Below are 22448 nucleotides of genomic sequence, written 5' to 3'. Positions count from 1 at the left end.
CTAATCATATGCATATACTATATTCCTGGCATGAGTAGCAGGACGCTGAAAAGTTGCGCGATTTTTAACAGAATTTTCAAAAAAGGAGGGGGTAGAAGTAAGAGGTTTTAATGATGGTGATGTCTAGGATGAATGGTTATTTTCTAGTGATGGAACTGTTGTTAATGATGGTGATGTCTAGGATGAATGGTTATTTTCCAGTATTGGAACTGTTGTTAATGATGGTGATGTCTAGGATGAATGGTTATTTTCCAGTATTGGAACTGTTGTTAATGATGGTGATGTCTAGGATGAATGGTTATTTTCCAGTATTGGAACTGTTGTTAATGATGGTGATGTCTAGGATGAATGGTTATTTTCCAGTATTGGAACTGTTGTTAATGATGGTGATGTCTAGGATGAATGGTTATTTTCCAGTATTGGAACTGTTGTTAATGATGGTGATGTCTAGGATGAATGGTTATGTCTAGGATGAATGTCTAGGATGAATGCTGGAATGAATGCTGGAACTGTTGTTAATGATGGTGATATCTAGGATGAATGGTTATTTCCAGTGCTGGAACTGTTGTTAATGATGGTGATATCTAGGATGAATGGTTATTTTCCAGTGCTGGAACTGTTGTTAATGATGGTGATATCTAGGATGAATGGTTATTTTCCAGTATTGGAACTGTTGTTAATGATGGTGATATCTAGGATGAATGGTTATTTTCTAGTGATGGAACTGTTGTTAATGATGGTGATGTCTAGGATGAATGGTTATTTTCCAGTATTGGAACTGTCAAGTGCTTGGTATTATGCCTCCTTTTTAAGGCTAAGGGAAATCTTAGTTGAGACAGCTGAAACGAAAGCTTGTCTTTTGTATCCCAGCAAAGTTTCTCTATTGTAGCTTACTGTAACCATTTCTGTGGTGTGTTTAGAGTGTGTTTCTTTTTCACTGTGTGCTGTGTTGTGTTTTGTGGGCAGGGTGTGGGGACCGCCTACAGGACAGTAGTGGAAACTTCTCCTCTCCTGGTTATCCCAATGGATATGCAGCCTACGTCCACTGTATCTGGAGGATCTCTGTCACACCTGAAGAGAAAGTAGGTTGAAAACAGGCTAGCCGTCAAGCTCAGTTCATATCTGTGCAGTGAGTTTCTCAGTGAGTTCTGTCAGTTCACTTGACAACAAACAAATCGTATCCTACAACCAAAGGAGATGATAGTTCTGGTTGAATTTTATTGAAGTGCATTGGCTTCAGTCTTCCCTGTCTAGAATTGTTCAGAAATAGCCTCTTAATAGCCTCAGGAGTCTGTGGCTCTGGAGTTGAATCCCTGCCTTGCAGCCAATGGGTTGTAGGTTTAAATCACCATTTTTTGTGGATTTCTTGGGAGCAGCAGTTTTCCTAGCGGTTAAAACCTCTTAGGGCTGAAATCCCGTTAACGGGATCGATATGACAACAGCCAGTGAAAGTGCAGGGCGCCAAATTCAAAACAACATAAATCTCATAATTAAAATTCCTCAAGCATACAAGTATCTTATACCATTTTAAAGGTAATCTTGTTGTTAATCCCATCACAGTGTCCGATTTCAAATAAGCTTTACAGCGAAAGCACCACAAACGATTATGTTAGGTCAGAGCCAAGCCACAGAAAACACAGCCATTTTTCCAGCCAAAGAGAGGAGTCACAAAAAGCACAAATAGAGATAAAATTCATCACTAACCTTTGATGATCTTCATCAGATGACACTCATAGGACTTCATGTTACACAATACATGTATGTTTTGTTCGGTAAAGTTAATATTTATATCAAAAAATCTCAGTATACATTGGGAGCGTTGTGTTCAGTAGTTCCAAAAACATCCAGTGATTTTGCAGAGAGCCACATCAATTTACAGAAATACTTATCATAAATGTTGATGAAAATACAAGTGTTATACATGGAATTAAATATATACTTCTCCTTAATGCAACCGCTGTGTCAGATTTCCAAAAAGCTTTACGGAAAAAGAAAACCATGCTATAATCTGAGAACAGCGCTCAGAGAACAAATACATGTATCCGCCATGTTGGAGTCAGCAGAAGTCAGAAATAACATTATAAATATTAACTTACCTTTGATGATCTTCATCAGAATGCACTCCCAGGAATCCCAGGTCCACAATATATGTTTGATTTGTTCGATAATGTCCATCATTTATGTCCAAATAGCTACTTTTGTTAGCGCGTTTGGTAAACAAATCAAAACTCAAGAAGCGCCTTCACTAGTTGCAGACGAAATGTCAAAAAGTTCCGTTACAGAACGTAGAAACTTGTCAAACAATGGTTGGAATCAATCTTTAGGATGTTTTTAACATAAATCTTTAATAATATTCCAACCGGAGAATTCCTTTGTCTTCAGAAAAGCAAAGGAACAGGAGATACCTCTCATGTGAAATGCGCGTGACCATGGCGTCTAAAGACGATTGACATCTAGTGGAAGCCTTAGGAAGTGCAAGATGACCAATATCCCACTGTAAATTCAACAGGGGCTGAGTTGAAAATCAACCAACCTCAGATTTCCCACTTCCTGGTTTGATTTTCTCTCTCTTTGCCTGCCATATGAGTTCTGTAATACTCACAGACATCATTCAAACAGTTTAGAAACTTCAGAGTGTTTCCTATCAAAATATACTAATAATATGCATATATTAGCAACTGGGACTGCGGAGCAGGCAGTTTACTCTGGGCACGTCTGGGCACCTTATTCATCCAAGCCACTCAATACTGCCCCAAAGGCCATAAGAAATTTTAAGAGCATTGAGCCAGTAACCGAAAGGTTGCTTGTTTGATTCCCGAATTGGTGAGAAATCTGTCAATGTGCCCTTCAGCAAGGCACTTAACCCTAATTGCTCCTGTAAGTCGCTCTGGTTGCATCACTACTTGGTATGGCAATTGCTCGACCTCTGACCGCAAGGAACTACAGAGGGTAGTGCGTACGGCCCAGCACATCACTGGGTCTAAGCTGCCTGCCATCCAGGACCTCTACACCAGGCAGTGTCAGAGGAAGGCCCTAAAAATTGTCAAAGACCCCAGCCACCCCAGTTATAGATTGTTCTCTCTACTACCGCATGGCAAGCGGTACCGGAGTGCCAAGTCTAGGACAAAAAGGCTTCTCAACAGTTTTTTACCCCCAAGCCATAAGACTCCTGAACAGGTAATCAAATGGCTACCCGGACTATTTGCATTGTGTGCCCCCCCAACCCCTCTTTTTACACTGCTGCTACTCTCTGTTTATTATATATGCATAGTTACTTTAACTATACATTCATGTACATACAACCTCAATTGGGCTGACCAACCAGTGTTCCTGCACATTGGCTAACCGGGCTATCTGCACTGTGTCCCACCACCCACCACCCGCCAATCCCTCTTTTACGCTACTGCTACTCTCTGTTCATCATATATGCATAGTCACTTTAACCGTATCTACATGTACATACTACCTCAATCAGCCTGACTAACCGGTGTCTGTATGTAGTCTCGCTACTTTTATAGCCTCGCTACTGTATATAGCCTGTCTTTTTACTGTGATTTTATTTCTTTACCTACCTATTGTTCACTTAATACCTTTTTGCACTATTGGTTAGAGCCTGTAAGTAAGCATTTCACTGTAAGGTCTACATCTGTTATATTCGACGCACGTGACAAATAAACTTTGATTTGATTTGAGTGCCTGCTAAATGACTCAAATGTAGTGTGCTACCCTTAACAAACTTTACTCCTTCCTTTCTTTTCTCTCTCACTGTCTGTCTGTCTGTCTGTCTGTCTGTCTGTCTGTCTGTCTGTCTGTCTGTCTGTCTGTCTGTCTGTCTGTCTGTCGGCCTGTCTGTCTGTCTGTCTGTCGGCCTGTCTGTCTGTCTGTCTGTCTGTCTGTCTGTCGGCCTGTCTGTCTGTCGGCCTGTCTGTCTGTCGGCCTGTCTGTCTGTCGGCCTGTCTGTCTGTCGGCCTGTCTGTCTGTCTGTCTGTCTCTCACAGATCATTTTGAACCTTACCTCCATGGACCTCTACAGGACTCACTTGTATTGGTATGACCATGTGGAGGAGGGAAATTAGTTCTGGAGAAATAGGTCTTTACATGGATGAAGATTTAGAGTGGAACCCATCCACAGGGAACTCTTCAGAGAGGCCTGCTGTCTACATCTGCCAATACAGTTTTTCTCAGTCGCTTTGGTGCATTTTTCACATCATCCCTAACATATGCAAAATAATAAGTGCATTTCTCAGAACAATTTGTACAAACTGCAATATACAATATATATATTTCTAAAGCTAGTCAGTCACTAAAAATCCTTAGTACATCTCTCAAAAGTAAATATTCATGCCAATGATCATGTCAGTGTCATCAGAATGATAAGTCATTGAGTCATTGTTCACAAACAATGTCGTCAAAATGTTTAGGCATGTTGTCAATGTAACTGTGTACTTTGACAGTATTACCTGATGTAAACTTAGGCTACAGTTTGGATGACAGTTACTGTATTGAAAATGCACAAGGCTGCACTTCTATGGCATATATCAATTTCAACAGTACTATTTACATATTACTGTATGTGGGGTATGGATTGAAAGAGACTGGACAACCCAAGGGGCACAAAGGAAACAAAACTAAATTAGAAAGAAACACAGGAAACCACCCCTAAGGCACAACTTTGCCCGCAGCACTGTTGTGCTGTCTCTACACATCCAGACGTTCCTGTCTGTCGGCCCACATATTCTCATCCACATCACACCGGATATTTTCCCTTCCAATGCAACGTGGAAAGAATCTTTTGGAATGCCTTATCCATCCTCTGCAGGCGTCTACTGTGATGTCCTCACATGCTGCATCCATTGCAGCCAGCAGGGTCATCTGTGTGTGTGGCTGACGATCGTACACCTCCCACCTCCATGCTGAAAATAACTCCTCAATTGGGTTAAGGAATGGTGAATAAGGTGGGAGGAATTCTATGAGCATCCTCGGGTGGGTCACAAACCATTGCCTTTTGATCGATGGAAACTCACATTATCACAAATGACCACATACTTTGGCAAATCCTCTCTAAACAGACCCCTCTCATCATCAGGGATGAGAGCCCTGTAGAGAGTCTCTAAAAAGTTGAGTAGATGCTGGGTGTTGTATGGCCCTATAAGGGGGATATGGGTTAGGACACCATGCTCCGAAACAGCAGCACACATGGTGATATTTCCTCCCCGTTGGCCTGGCAAATCCACAGTAGCTCTGTGATTGATGATATTCCGACCCCGCCTTCTGCATTTGGTCAGGTTGAAGCCAGCCTCATCCACGTATACAAAGTTGTGAGAGGGTTCACTTGATTCCAACTCCATTATACGCTATATCCCAGAACACACAGTTGAATTTGTTTTGGTAAGGAAGAGTGACATAAAATGTACATATATTGCATGTTCCTTCCACAGCAATGGAAATGTGTGCAGTTTATGCTTACTGTACTATGTATCACTATAAAATGTTGCTGTAAAGTAGTTACATAGATATATGTTTTACCTGTACATACTGGTACCGTAGCTCCTTAACTCTGTCCTCATTCCTTTGGAATGGTACACGGTACAGGTGTTTCATACTCATCTGGTTTCTATGCAGCACTCTGTCGATGGTTGAGATGATAACCGTATGGATGTTTTCAAAGACATCGTTGTCTTCTATAATGGTCGTTTGTATTTCCCTGAGTCTCATGGCATTGTTTGCTAGGACCATGGTGCAAATAGCCTCCTCCTGTTGAGGTGTGAAAAGGCGTCCTCTGCCACCGGTTTGAGGTAATCTTGCAGTCCTATGTGGGGAAAAATGCAGTGATGCATCGCACACTTTCACATAGACAAAAACTATGCGAACACACATTTTACTGTAAAACATACAGGTGGGTGCATGTAAGGTGCAGTATGTATCTGTATAGAGTATATTTCTGTATGCTGTGAAATACAAGTGGACTACTGTAATATGTAGAAAGTATACAGTATACTGCTTATATACAGTAACAGTGCACTGCACATTGGTGGACATACCTGTTCTCTCTTCTAAACGTTTGAACTATTGAGGACACGGTTGATCTCCCAATATTCAGCTGCACACTTCGACCCGCCTCAGCCATTGTAAGGCCATGATTGACAACATGGTCTACAATAGTGGCCCTTATGTCATCAGATATGCGCCTATGTCCTCTTCTGCCTCTTCCTCTGTTTTGCCTTCCACCACGCATCCTTGCTCCTCTTCTTCCTCCTCTTGGCTGTTGACCCTGTTCGTTTCCTGGTCCATCCATTATTGGAAAATTGCAACGCTGTCTTGTGGTCTGTCTATATATGCTTGCCAATTGATTCTTCATGAGATGCACCTTTGAGCAATTTAGACAACTGGTTAATTGTTGGTTGAACTAACACTTTACATTCCTTCATGAGTGAGGGTCAATTTCACCTGCACGATTCATCAATTCACGTTTTTGTACAAAAGGTCTAATAGAAATGTGTAAAACTATGCTTGACAGTTTATGACAAATAGTTCAACAATTTTGCATGTAATGGCTTATGCAAGGAACTAATGCCTAGATGTTTTGAGGGGTAAGACTATTCAACAGAGAACCATCTACTATATTTTGATCAACATGACATGAGCAATTGATAATGTGGAAAAAAGCTGACACTTGTACATTATCAAATGCAATTTGTTCAAAGGAATAAGAAATTGCTTTATTGATGTGCACAAGTGACTAGATGATTTGGAATTTGTACAAGTAGTATCAAGAATTGCACTTTTGATCTAAGAAATGCACAAAAGCGACTGAGAAAAAATGTAAGTAATTTAGAAAACATCTGTGCCTAATTTAATGTTCACCTGAGATTTTGAATTCCTAGAGCAGAACAGTTTATGAAAATGTAGAGAATTTCAATAGAATGTACAATATGTTCAGAATAATACACTGATGCATAAAGATCAGACTTCACCAGCTGTCTGTGTAACTGAGATTAACTAAGAGCTGCCCGCCTCAGTGTTGTTATTAGTCATTACCCTGGAGTTGTTGATGTTGTGTTTTTATTTGTTTATCTTTCATATCAGGACGTTACTGTGGGGACAGTCTACCTGGCCTCATTGTTTCCACGGACTGTCGGCTATGGATAGATTCCAGGAGCAGCAGAAACTGGGTGGGCAAGGGTTTCTCAGCCATGTATGTATCAGCCATTTCACCATTGACCATATTGTCTATATATTGTCTAAATGTCCTTCTTTTAGTGTCTGAAAAGCCTTAGTTTTCTGCAATATTCAAATTACGTAAGCGCTATAAACACTAACACAAAACTCATGTTTTGCCACTATATTCCCTTGATTTAAAAAAAGAGGGAAGTTGATATTGTTGTTAGAAGAATTCATGGAAGGTGTACCTCCCCTTCCTCTCTCACCAGCCATCTGTGGGGGAGAGGTGAACAGGAACAATGGCCAGATCCAGTCACCTAACTACCCGGATGACTACCGGCCCAGCAAGGAGTGTGTGTGGAAGATCACAGTAGCACAGGATTTCCATGTGGGCCTCTCCTTCCAGTCATTTGAGGTAAAGATTATGAAGCAGAAAGGGAAGTGGAATGTCATTTTCACTCAATCATGTACTTGTATGCAGTGCTTGACTTAGACTGAAATAGATGCCGGAAATTATTTTGGGTGACTGTACTGTTTATATTTAGGTGCCGGTTTATATTTAGGTACTTTTGAGCTAATATTTTAAACTCAGCAAAATAATAAATGTTCTCTCACTGTCAACTGCGTTTATTTTCAGCAAACTTAACATGTGTTAATATTTGTATAAACATAACAAGATTCAACAACTGAGACATAAACTGAACAAGTTCCACAGACATGTGACTAACAGAAATGCAATAATGTGTCCCTGAACGTTCCTCTGCACAGCCACGCACAACCTTTTCTCAGCTGGCACAATTTGATTGGCTGCTGTCCGATTCAAACTGTAATCCGTTAAATGAAGAGTTGATGCGCTGCACACTTTTTTTTAATGGCATCATTTTTAATATTTGGGCTTGGGGAAGGTATCAAGTCATAAGTCATAAGGCTAAAGGTCAAGTCAAGTCACGAGTCATTGTTGTTAAAGTCAAAGTCGAGTTGCAAGTCATCATATTTGTGACTCGAGTCTGACTCGAGTTCAAGTCATGTGACTCGAATCCACACCTCTGCCAGGACGTATACTTGAAGCATACGCGGACCAACTGGCAAGTGTCTTCACTGACATTTTTAATCTCCCCTCACCGAGTCTGTAATACCTACATGTTTCAAACAGACCACCATAGTCCCTGTGCCCAAGAAAGCGAAGGTAACCTGCCTGAATGATTACCGGGCCCCTAACATAAAAATCAGAATGATTCAGATTAAAATAATGTACTGAACAATATGTGTTATCAATGTACTAACTATAAGCTTCTGCTGCTCTATACTACAATTGTGCAGATTCTAGTTTCCACCTTCATCCTTTGCCTATATTAATATTACTGCAAACAATTTTGGTTCCAAATGTTAGCAAAAGTTGTCTGTGTCATGAGATTTTTATGATGCTTTACTATAAATAACTACACAATTGGTGACTTGTTTTTTAATACACTGCTCAAAAAAATAAAGGGAACACTTAAACAACACAATGTAACTCCAAGTCAATCACACTTCTGTGAAATCAAACTGTCCACTTAGGAAGCAACACTGATTGACAATAAATTTCACATGCTGTTGTGCAAATGGAATAGACAACAGGTGGAAATTATAGGCAATTAGCAAGACACCCTCAATAAAGGAGTGGTTCTGCAGGTGGTGACCACAGACCACTTCTCAGTTCCTATGCTTCCTGGCTGATGTTTTGGTCACTTTTGAATGCTGGCTGTGCTTTCACTCTAGTGGTAGCATGAGACGGAGTCTACAACCCACACAAGTGGCTCAGGTAGTGCAGCTCATCCAGGATTGCACATCAATGCGAGCTGTGGCAAGAAGGTTTGCTGTGTCTGTCAGCGTAGTGTCCAGAGCATGGAGGCGCTACCAGGAGACAGGCCAGTACATCAGGAGATGTGGAGGAGGCCGTAGGAGGGCAACAACCCAGCAGCAGGACCGCTACCTCCGCCTTTGTGCAAGGAGGAGCAGGAGGAGCACTGCCAGAGCCCTGCAAAATGACCTACAGCAGGCCACAAATGTGCATGTGTCTGCTCAAACGGTCAGAAACAGACTCCATGAGGGTGGTATGAGGGCCCGACGTCCACAGGTGGGGGTTGTGCTTACAGCCCAACACCGTGCAGGACGTTTGGCATTTGCCAGAGAACACCAAGATTGGCAAATTCGCCACTGGCGCCCTGTGCTCTTCACAGATGAAAGCAGGTTCACACTGAGCACATGTGACAGACGTGACAGAGTCTGGAGACGCCGTGGAGAACATTCGGCTGCCTGCAACATCCTCCAGCATGACCGGTTTGGCGGTGGGTCAGTCATGGTGTGGGGTGGCATTTCTTTGTGCTCCATGTGCTCGCCAGAGGTAGCCTGACTGCCATTAGGTACCGAGATGAGATCCTCAGACCCCTTGTGAGACCATATGCTGGTGCGGTTGGCCCTGGGTTCCTCCTAATGCAAGACAATGCTAGACCTCATGTGGCTGGAGTGTGTCAGCAGTTCCTGCAAGAGGAAGGCATTGATGCTATGGACTGGCCCGCCCATTCCCCTGACCTGAATCCAATTGAGCACATCTGGGACATCATGTCTCGCTCCATCCACCAACGCCACGTTGCACCACAGACTGTCCAGGGGTTTGCGGATGCTTTAGTCCAGGTCTGGGAGGAGATCCCTCAGGAGACCATCCGCCACCTCATCAGGAGCATGCCCAGGCGTTGTAGGGAGGTCACACAGGCACGTGGAGCCCATACACACTACTGAGCCTCATTTTGATTTGTTTTAAGGACATTACATCAACGTTGGATCAGCCTGTAGTGTGGTTTTCCACTTTAATTTTGAGTGTGACTCCAAATCCAGACCTCCATGGGTTGATACATTTGATTTCCATTGATAATTTTTGTGTGATTTTGTTGTCAGCACATTAAACTATGTAAAGAAAAAAGTATTTAATAAGAATATTTCATTCATTCAGATCTAGGATGTGTTATTTTAGTGTTCCCTTAATTTTTTTGAGCAGTGTATATGGTATGTGTATATGTATATGGTATTGGATTAAATCATTAATATATGTTTCAGATTAAATCATTTATTGCCAATTCTTATTGCCAATTCTTCTGCCCTATGCATAATTCCTAAATATGTGACTAAATAACGTACCCAAAATGTTTTTAAAAATCCTGAACTATATGGACTGCGGCATCAATGTGGTACCGACAGAGAACAAGCGTGTGTGAAACTGCAAATGCAGTGTCAAGACATTATGTGGGCATTCCTGAGTAAGTTCAACAGGAGATAAACCATGGCAGAAAATACTCTGAAACAGTATTTTGCCCATCCCCGGGCAGGCTTGGGTAGAACAGGTTAAGGCAGTTGTCCTTGTGTTTGTTCCCTGTAAACAAAACTCATATTACACTGCCCCAAGAGCCCAGTGTCGAGCCTTCTTGTAAGCAAACCCATTTATAATGTCTTTCAAGTTAAATTTTCTAGCTAACTGGTTTTCAATTGAAGGATGGCAGGCTGTTCAACCTGACTTGGCACATTGTAGATCTCCGATAGTTCTTTATAAGTTTCAGCTTACTGAAGGCACGTTCACCTCCAGCAACTGTTCCAGGCATTGTACAGAAGATTCACAGTGCAATGCACACCTCTCCAAAAATGCTCTGCAGCTGCATCTTGTGGATGTCCGTTAGGATCTCTACAGGAGAAAGACCATCTGAAAAAGTGGCACCATATATCGTCTTTAGATGTCACACTTCATTTTCAAATCCATCTGTGAGATCTTTGGAGTACTTGTTTCTCAATTTGTGGCAAGATACACACATTTTGTTTTCAGTCATTTTCCTAAATGTAAGTGATGGTGAAAACTCCTCGCATATAATTGCAATCGTGTGGAACCGCATGTCCAAATGATTGTTCATACTATCCAGAGCCACATATAACAGTGTGTTGAGAAATCCAGTGTCTGACTTCTGTTCATCTGCTATGTCATCTTCAGTCTCATCAGGGAAACGTTTTCTTTTTTTCTGGCGGCTCCTCTGTTCACTGTGAATCTGAGTAGTTCCACCCATTTCATTTGCCACCGTGGAGGCTTCTGCCAGAAGAGCGTCCCATTGATTACACAGAGCCTGTATTTCTTCCTGTAGTGCCTTAATGTGAGCTGCTTCAGTGTGCAGAGAAATATTTCCTGATGGAAGAATTAGGCTTAATTCTCAATGCACTGCAAAACCTTTACCCAGAAAGTGAGCGGAAAGATTGCCTTGAAAGACATGAAGCAGCTTTTCAGACCTTTTGCCTCAGATTTGGCTTCGTTTGTCAGGCTGCAGGTAGCAAGAAGCATGTCTAGGGCCTTGATGATAGACGGTAAATTAGTTACCACTGGTTGGACCACAGCAGTATGCTCACTCCATCGTGTGTCTGAAAGGCGTTTAAGACAGGAGCCAGTCTTTTCCTTGAGAATGGCCCATCGTTCTGGGCTAGCACTTGTAAAGACGATTCACACAGCCCAAAAAGTTCCGGGCACGACTGAGCTGCATGTAATCCCGCAAGATTAAGAGTTGAGAGAGTGGGAGGCACAAGGTGAGTATGTGGCCAGTGGATTATTTTGCAGTATGTTTGCTTGAATTCCCTTCACTTTCTCTGACATATTTGCACCATTATCATAGCCTTTACCACAGCAATCTGCTATGTCAATACCATGCCCTTCCAATATTTCACTGCCTGTCTTTCTAGCAAAATCTTTAAATTCAAGACAACGTTCAATTATTTCCCAGTCACCTGTTCCCTGAACTTTATCTTTCTGTACATATCTCACCAATAATACATTTTGCTCAGTACGAGAAATGTCTGGAGTTGCATCACATATAACTGAGTAATAGATTACATCTTCTCTTTCATAAAGTACTGCTTTCAAAACCCTTTGACCACATATTCCTGAGAACTCGTTTTGGTTCTCAGGGCTGAGGTAATGAGTCAGCCGTGCTCCTTTCTTTTTGTCCCTGACTTTCTGTAAGTGCTCACGTAATAGCAGGTCATAATTTGACAACAGTTCAAGTAAGCCTAGGCAATGTCCATTACGCACATCAAGATGGAGTGATTTCCCCTGGAATGGCAGATTCCTAGATGCTAAGTACAGTGTCACATCCACAATCCTTTCTAGAAGTGCTCAGTTTTTTTTCTGACTGGATTTGTTTCTGCCGCTGACTGTCTATACCTGTAGCTGTTGTTACGGTATGCGGCAGATCTTTCCATTTCCAGTAACAGCTCTTGTGAAACACACCCTCCTCATTCTCTGGTAGTTTGTCATACATGCCTCCGCCATTACACTGATGATATCTTATAGTCATCTTTACTATTCAGAACTGGGTGATGGTTTACTTTGCTCATGAGAAAAAAGAAACACGAATGCAATATAATGCCTTTACACTCTTACTATAAATAAGACAGTCTCTCTGCACCTTTTCTCTTCTGTTTGCTGACTTACTGTACTGTTAGTAGTTAGGGAATGGCTTGCCTTCTGAGTCTGGGGGCATGATTTTATACAGTTTTGTCTCCTCACCACACCTGTTGGCTAGTCTGCGAACACTTGCTTCTCTTTCATGGTCTTGTACTTTCTCTGGCCACAGTGCTGGATCATCTAAAACCTCATCTTCCTCACTTCGAATCTGTCCATACTCTTCCTTTCCGTTATTACTTGCTTGTTCAATCTCTTCTGTCACTCCTTCACTGGCACTGCTGCTACGCCTAAGTAGATATTCCATAAAAAAGCAGCCGTTTCCAGCTACAATAGTCATTTACAACATTAACAATGTCTACACTGCATTTCTGGTCAATTTGATGTTATATTAATGGACAAAATGTTTTGCTTTTCTTTCAAAAACAAGGACATTTCTTGGTGACCTCAAACTTTTGAATGGTAGTGTATTTACTAGGCCAGGACTGTGCAAATACTGGCCCGGGGGGCCGTATGCGGCCCGCGACCTGATTCAATATGGCCCGCGGAATCATGCTCAGATCACGTAAAGATTTTGTGATAGTAAAGTTTTGAAAAACATATTTGTTATTCAAATTAAAAGCCCAATGAATACTCGCCTATGTGTAATGATTTAACTCCTCCCGCTTGTGGGACATTTATTTTCAAGGCACGTATAAATAACTGCATGAGGACAGGCAGTGACTGGCAGGTTGATATACATGTCACAGTTACAAATAGTAGCTAGCTAGAAATTGTGCCAAAATGAGTTTTTCAAAGATTTCTAAGAAAAGGAAAGTAGACAATTGAATGTAGAGTGTTCCAGTGAGAGTGGACATCGAAATATTTATCTATTGAGGTATCAGGGAAAGCTGTGGGCTTAGTGTGCAAAGAGAGCATCGCTGTCTTGAAAGACTACAACTTGTCCCAACACTTCCAGGCGAAGCATGCAGAGAAATATAGAAATATGTCTTCTGAGCAGAGGGCAAGTACATCGAAATAGTTGCTTTCTCCGTTGAAAAAGCAGCAATGACTTTTCACAATACAATAACGACAAAATTGTGAGAGCTAGCTATGTACTGCCCCACAAAATTGCTAAACATAGCAAGCCATTCGCTGAGGGCGAATTCATTAAAGAATGTTTAATTGACACTGCAGCAATACTTTGCACCAACAAGAAAGAGCTGTTTGAAAATGTTTCCATGTCAAGACAAACAGTGACATGGTGTGTTGAGTACATTGCAGAGAATATAGAACAACAGTTGAAAGACAAGGTAAAAGATTTCACCTATTTCTCCTTGGTCCTGGATGAGAGCAATGACGCACATGACACGGTGCAGTTGTTGATATTCTTACGAGGCATAACCCCAGACTTTGAACTTACAAGAGGAGTTTGCTTCAGTGCAGTCAATGAAGAGTGCCCAAACTTGACAGGAAAAACCGTTGGCCTCTTGAAAAGGATACAAGATCAAGTAGCTGAGCTGAATCCAGATCAGAATTGTTTTTTTTCCTGCATTACATTATTCATCAGGAGGTGAAATGTAAATGTGTTCTGAAAATGAGTCATGTTGTGGATACAGTCACAAAAGTGGTAAACTTCATTAGAACAAAATCTTTAAACCTCAGGCAGTTAAACCACAGGTCATGCAGATCTCCCCTACCACACAAACGTGAGATGGCTGCGTTTGGGAAAGGTGCTTAAAAGGGTGTGGGACCTGAAGTCAGAGATTGCTGAGATTTTGCAAATGAAAGGAAAATTTGTGGATTTCCCTCAACTGCAAGGCAAAGAATGGTTGGCTGACTTTGCCTTCACCATGTACATCATGGCCTCATGAATGAACTGAATTCCAAACTACAAGGGAAGGGCCTTTTTGCACATCAGATGTACAGCCTTGTCAATGCTTTCAAGGGTAAATTACTCCTCCTGACCCGTCAAGTAGAAGCCAACAAATATCACCCACCTTCCCATACTAGTCTGTTCACTATCAGATGACCAGCGGGAGAAGTACACATCGCTGCTGTGTGCTTTGAACGGTGAGTTTTCTCGTTGTTTTGAGGATTTCAAAGTGTTGGAAAATGACATGCTGTTGGTTTCCTCTCCTTTCACCTTCAATGTGGATATCGCTCCCACTGACCTGCAACTTGTGCATATTGATGTACAGTCTGATGCAGTGATTGGAGAACTATTCAAAACAATGTCACTGACGAGGTTCTATGCATCTCTCGATTAACAACATTTCCAAAGATTAGGAGTCATGCTCAAAAGATGTTTGTACATTTTTGGGTCAACCAATGTATGTGAACAGACATTTTCAGTGATTAAATATAACAAGTCAAGGCACAGATCATCTCTTTCTGACTCTCACCTCTCAGCAATCCGACGCATAGCGACGTCAGAAACTATACCTGACTTCGCTGCTCTAGTCAATGCCCATCAGAGACTTCACTCCTCACACTGATTGAATAGTTTAAATGTAATGTTGAGCTCTCTCTCTTTCTTGTGTTTTTGTGCATACCCGTTAACAAGAGTTCTGTCCGTGGTGCTGAATGCGCAGTGTACTTTTCCCTGCTGCTACTCACTGCTACTCACGGTTTATTATCTATGCATATTAACTTTACAAATTACGTCGACTAAACTGTACCCACGCACATTGACTCCGCATTGTACCGGTACCCCCTGTATATAGTCTCGTTATTATGTCATTTTCTTGTGTTGCTTTTTTATTATTATAATTTTTGAGTTTTGTTTACTTTAGTTTATATTAGTAAATATTTTCGTAACTCTATTTATTGAACTGCATTGTTGGTTAAGGGCTTTTAAGTAAGCATTTCGCAATAATGTGTACACATGGTGTATTCGACGCATGTGACAAATACAATTTGATTTGAAATAATCATATTTATAACCGACATAGCAGAGTAGATGTGAATTTGTAGGACAGTTGAGCATCCTGTGTCAACATTCTCCAATGTGCCTTGCCTGTCTCTACCACAGATTGAGAGGCATGACCGCTGTGCCTATGACTACCTGGAGGTGAGAAACGGGAAGTCAGAGAGCATTCCACTGCTGGGCTGCTTCTGTGACTAAGACAAACCAGATGACATCAAGACCAGCTCCAACCAGCTCTGGATGAAGTTTGTGTCTGATGGGTCAGTGAACAAGGCTGGATTTGCAGCAAACTACTTCAAAGATCGGAGATCAAGAATAGTGTCCATCTGTGACTAGTGTTAGTGATGATGATGAGATGCCACAGGATTGGGTGATTTTGCACCAAAATCCTTTACAACATTTACTACCGGTGAAGGATTTGTCATAATATATTAGTTCACATGAACATCTGTGGAACCTTCTTCTAACATGGCTGACTTATGGAATAAAAGAGTTACGTCTTCCTCCGCATATCAGTTCATTTTATATACTTAGTATTTGTGGGCTTTAGATGGAAGGCAGGATGTCCACCTGTGTGTACACAATAAAAGTTTCAATCATTTTACTTTGGCCATTTGCATTATGATGTTGTGGTTAGTGTACGCTGATTCAATGGGAGGGAAGTCTGAGGGTTTCTTAGAAATGTTAACTCCATTTTCTCTTTTTCCTTCATGGGATTTCACAACGGCCTTTCTGGATGAAAGAGATGGAGTATATTATGAACTCTTTATTTCTGTCGACTGGAAATACTATGTGAGGGAAGTGAAAGTATTAATACAATGTGCAGCAGAAGTGACGGCTTCCTCTGGTTCCTTTCTTCTTAATGGTATATCCTGACAGCTTCTGTGGGTGGTAGAGGGCTCTGTGAGCAGCGTTGTGTGAATACCCTGGGCAGCTACCGATGCGCCTCTGGCCATGGCTTTGAGCTCGCCTCAGACAGGCACAGCTGTGAGGGTGAGTGCAAGGGGTGCTTACTTATCCATCTCCTAAAAACACCACCAACGTAGTATGAATCACACAACTTCACCATCACTGGACAGTCTCAAGGTGTTAAACAACTCAAGCCACAGTCGAACATCACCAAATAACCATCTGAGCAATTGTCCTAATGAAATAATGAGCTTCTCAGGAGATAAATATCCCAATTGTGACATCATTGTAGTTACAAAACACTAATCAGTCCCTGTCTTCTAACTAAATGTTGATATTCTTTATCACTTGGACATCAATTAGACACAAACTTATTCATGAACTCAGTGTCTGCCACCTCAACAATCCTCCTTTATCCGAGGAAACAGTGTGGTTTTAGAACAGTCATAGCACTTCATCACAGTTGTATTATCAACGATGCACTAAATGGATTTTGAAAAAGCTAGGATACATGCAAAGAGCCTTTTCACATATTCCAGAGCAACAAGACCTGATTCAAAGTCAGTTATGAAAATGATTCCATCAAGCTTTGATTGGCATCTGAGGATACATTCGTTTTTATTTTTTTAAACTTTATTTTGCATCAAGAGGACATGATTGCACTTTGCGTAGTATACAGTTTCCATTGCTAGCGCTAAAGTTATTTTTCTTTCCTAATGTCACTCGAAATATGGCATTCAAAATTACTCTACTTAACGATAATGGATGCTTATTTCATTTTGTAAAGCTGTAGTCTACACCCTAGTGCATATTGAATAACTGAACAACATACAGTTCCAGTCAAAAGTTTTAGAACACCTACTCATTCAAGGGTTTTTCTTTATTGTTGCTATTTTCTACATTGTAGAATAATAGTGAAGACATCAAAACTATGAAATAACACATTTGTAATCAAGTAACCAAAAAAAGTGTTAAACAAATCAATACAATACATACATTTTATATTTGAGATTCTTCAAAGTAGCTACCCTTTGCCTTGATGACAGCTTTGCACACTCTTGGCATTCTCTCAACCGGCTTCATGATGTAGTCACCTGGAATCCTTTCTTCTTAATGGTATATCCTGACAGCTTCTGTGGGTGGTAGAGGGCTCTGTGAGCAGCGTTGTGTGAATACCCTGGGCAGCTACCGATGCGCCTCTGGCCATGGCTTTGAGCTCGCCTCAGACAGGCACAGCTGTGAGGGTGAGTGCAAGGGGTGCTTACTTATCCATCTCCTAAAAACACCACCAACGTAGTATGAATCACACAACTTCACCATCACTGGACAGTCTCAAGGTGTTAAACAACTCAAGCCACAGTCGAACATCACCAAATAACCATCTGAGCAATTGTCCTAATGAAATAATGAGCTTCTCAGGAGATAAATATCCCAATTGTGACATCATTGTAGTTACAAAACACTAATCAGTCCCTGTCTTCTAACTAAATGTTGATATTCTTTATCACTTGGACATCAATTAGACACAAACTTATTCATGAACTCAGTGTCTGCCACCTCAACAATCCTCCTTTATCCGAGGAAACAGTGTGGTTTTAGAACAGTCATAGCACTTCATCACAGTTGTATTATCAACGATGCACTAAATGGATTTTGAAAAAGCTAGGATACATGCAAAGAGCCTTTTCACATATTCCAGAGCAACAAGACCTGATTCAAAGTCAGTTATGAAAATGATTCCATCAAGCTTTGATTGGCATCTGAGGATACATTCGTTTTTATTTTTTTAAACTTTATTTTGCATCAAGAGGACATGATTGCACTTTGCGTAGTATACAGTTTCCATTGCTAGCGCTAAAGTTATTTTTCTTTCCTAATGTCACTCGAAATATGGCATTCAAAATTACTCTACTTAACGATAATGGATGCTTATTTCATTTTGTAAAGCTGTAGTCTACACCCTAGTGCATATTGAATAACTGAACAACATACAGTTCCAGTCAAAAGTTTTAGAACACCTACTCATTCAAGGGTTTTTCTTTATTGTTGCTATTTTCTACATTGTAGAATAATAGTGAAGACATCAAAACTATGAAATAACACATTTGTAATCAAGTAACCAAAAAAAGTGTTAAACAAATCAATACAATACATACATTTTATATTTGAGATTCTTCAAAGTAGCTACCCTTTGCCTTGATGACAGCTTTGCACACTCTTGGCATTCTCTCAACCGGCTTCATGATGTAGTCACCTGGAATGCATTTCCATTAACAGGTGTGCCTTGTTATAAGTAAATTTGTGGAATTTCTTTCCTTCTGAAATGTGTTTGAGCCAATCAGTTGTGTTGTGTCAAGGTAGAGGTGGTATACAGAAGATAGCCCTATTTGGTAAAAGACCAAGTCCATATTATGGCAAGAACAGCTCAAATAAGTAAAGAGAAATGACAGTCCATCATTACTTTTAAGACATGAAGGTCAGTCACTACTAAAGGACACCAATAATAAGAAGACTTGTCTGGGCCAAGAAACACGAGCAATGGACATTAGACCGGTGGAAATTTGTCCTTTGGTTTGACGTGTCCAAATTTGAGATTTTTGGTTCCAACCACCTTGTCTTTGTGAGACGCAGAGTAGGTGAACGGATTATCTCCACATGTCTGGTTCCCACCATGAAGTATGGAGGAGGAGGAGGAGGTGTGATGGTGTGGGTGTGCTTTGCTGGTGACACTGTCTGTCTAACCAGAATGGCTACCACAGCATTCTTCAGAGATACGCCATCCTATCTGGTTTGCGCTTAGTGGGACTATCATTTGTTTTTCAACGGGACAATGACCCAACACACCTCTCGGTTGTGTAAGGGCTATTTTACCAACAAGGAGTGTGATGGAGTGCTGCATCAGATGACCTGGCATCCACAATCACCCGGCCTCAACCCAATTGAGAAGGTTTGGGATGAGTTGGACCGCAGAGTGAAGGAAAAGCAGCCAACAAGTGCTTAGCATATGTGAGAACTCCTTCAAGACTGTTGGAAAAGCATTCCAGGTGAAGCTGGTTGAGAGAATGTCTAGAGCGTGCAAAGTTGTTATCAAGGCAAAGGGTGGCTACTTTGAAGAATCAAAAATCAAAAATTTGTTTAACACTATTTTGCTTACTACCTGATTCCATGTATTATTTCATAGTTTTGATGTCTTCACTATGTCTTCACTATTATTCTACAACGTAGAAGAAAAAAAACAAGAAAAAAAAATAATTAACTTGAATTAATAAGTACCACTTTGACTGGTACTGTAGGTGGGACCTGACGTTCTCATTAACTTCACTTACTGTAGCAGTTTGCAACCTAGTGAGCTCTCTCAGAGTAGTAAAGAATATCAACATTTAGTCAGAAGACAATGATTGATGACAGCTTTTTAAATACAATGGTCTCAATATTGGGATACTTATTTCCTGAGAAGCTCATTATTCAATTAAAAACCTTGAGACTGTCCTGTGAGTGGGATGGTGAAGTTGTGATTCATACTACATTGATGGTGTTTTAGGAGAACCAGGGTCAGAGACACATTGGTAGCTGTCCAGCGCTGCTCACAACGCCCAATATCAGGCTTGATATTGAAAGGCCGTATCACCCAGAAAGGCCGTATCCATCCATCCAGGAATTACATAAAGCCCTTGACATCCTACTTTACATGGCTCATGAAATCAAAGAGCTGGGGATATAATCTGTCCTCTTGGATTACTGAGCTGTTCGGCGATGTTTCTTTTCCAGCCGGCTGTGATCATGTGGTAAGCAGTGTGTCAGGCCTCTCCTCCAGCCCCAACTGGCCTGAAAAGTACCCCAGCAAGAAGGCCTGTACCTGGGCCCTCTCTACCACCCAAGGCCACATCATCAAACTTCTATGTTTACTGCTAGTATCATGACAAGATTGGCATTGTTTTAATAGCACCTGTTATGTCATGCTTGTCATTTACATTGTAACAGTACATAGACATGATCAGAATACGGTTCATGTAGATTCTTACCACCTACCTCGCTGAATCTTCATACAATTTTCAGGTTTTCAAAGAGATCGACATGGAGGCTCATTCGGAGTGTGCCTACAACCACCTGGCGATCTACAATGGGCGTGACGGTTGGGCCCCCAGTCTAGGATGCTTCTGTGGCACCAAGAAACCCTCGCCAGTCATCTCCAAAGGCAACAAGATGTTCCTGAGCTTCTTCTCTGACAACTTAGTCCAGTAGAGAGGCTTTGAGACAGTGCAGGTGGGTGACACGTACACTGGCATTTGGATTTTGTGACACCAGAAAGGAAAGGACTGAAATGGATCCTTCTTACTTGTGCACGGGGAGATTTGCGAACTTCTATCATGTTTTTTTTGATTTCAGAGAAATTTGAATAATCAACTAATATTGATTGTATAATCAATTATTCAACCTTTTTCATTTAGGGCTGGTCAATCCACTGCCATAGCCTATTTAAAATATTGATAATAATAATAAATAATCCATTAATCTCAGCTGGCCAGTTAAGAGGTATTCATTGATCTTAGCAAGGCCTTTGATCCATATGGCTCATTTTGTCTCTCAAATCAATCAAAAAGGCGTTATCCCAAAGACAACTCCAATTACAGGTGGTTGAAAAGGATGGGCCACAAGGATTTGATCCTGGGACCATTGTTAACCTCCTTCATCATTAATGATCGGCTTTGTGTCCACTGATGCAAATTTCTTCTTGTATGCTGATGGCAATATTTCTGTTTTTTGTTTTGTTTGTATTATATTATCACTAAAGTACAGTACATTATGTTAGTAATGCATGAACAACATATGTGGTTTTGTCAGGACCCCTGAATAATGAGAGGATTCATCTCAAGGAATTAATCCTGCATAAATTGAGGGTTATAATGGCCATGTTGCCATCTGGTTCTGTGATTAGTGGTCTCTTTCAACTCACGCGTATAAAGTTACACAATACCACAGGGAATGCAGTGGAATTTTTTGGGGGAAAATAACTGGCTCTCAGAGAATTGTGTGTTGCTAAATTGCACATTCCATATCTGAATGAGTTCCTTCTCTAAGCCTCGGTCTCTCATTTTGTGGCTGTGCGTTCTCAGAGTGTGGAGGAAGCATTAAAGCTGAGGTCAAGACCAAAGATCTTTACTCCCACGCCCAGTTTGGGGATAACAACTACCCAAGGGTGTCTGACTGCCAATGGGTGGTCTCTGCTGAGAAGGGCTACAGAGTAGAGCTCATATTCCAAACCTTTGAGATTGAGGAAAAAGCAGACTGCGGCTACGACTACGTGGAGCTATTTGACGGTGCTGATATCAAGGCCCCAAGGCTTGGCTGTTACTGTGGATCTGGGGTAAGGACGAACAAAGGTTTCAGTACACCTACTAGACTGTAACAGCTACTGTACATATGTTTACTGTATGTAGCGTTTCACAAAATGCCAGGGGTGTTTGATACTTTTAAAATGTAGAAGTGTAAGATTATTTCTCTCTCTCCTCTCTCACTCTGACTCTCTCTCCTCTCCCTCTCTGACTCTCTCTCTCTCCTCTCTCTCTCTGACTCTCTCTGACTCTCTTTCTCCTCTCTCTCTCTCTGACTCTCTTTCTCCTCTCTCTCTGACTCTCTTTCTTCTCTCTCTCTCTGACTCTCTCTCCTCTCTCTCTCTCTCTGACTCTCTCTGACTCTCTCTTTCTCGCTCACTTTCTTTCATCCCCCTGAGGAGCTCTTACTCTGTTGGGGATGCCATCGTTATATAGTTCTGATGTCACCAGCAATAAGAAGGGATTCCAGGTACGGTACACCAGCGCAAGGTTCAAAGACCCTTTGCACATGAACCCCTCTTCCCCAGACTTAAGAGGAGAATGTGCACCCCGATGCTTTGATACTCCCAGTTCCCTACGAGCAGAAGGGGCTTGGATAGCTGTCCCCCCACACTCCACCCGCCACCCACCGCCCAAAGCTTTACCCTCCAATCACAACTGTAAGGAGTGA

At 41.4% G+C, this 22448-nt stretch overlaps 1 pseudogene; it reads left to right on the top strand.

The window, feature by feature from the left end:
- The first annotated feature begins 484 nt into the window (after positions 1-484).
- On the top strand, positions 485-22448 carry LOC139409679 (bone morphogenetic protein 1-like; annotated as a pseudogene).

The sequence above is a fragment of the Oncorhynchus clarkii genome, chromosome 5 (assembly GCF_045791955.1).
Source record: "Oncorhynchus clarkii lewisi isolate Uvic-CL-2024 chromosome 5, UVic_Ocla_1.0, whole genome shotgun sequence".
NCBI lineage: Eukaryota > Metazoa > Chordata > Actinopteri > Salmoniformes > Salmonidae > Oncorhynchus > Oncorhynchus clarkii.
Note: the sequence above shows the minus strand (reverse complement) of the source record. Positions and strands in the feature narration are given on the sequence as shown.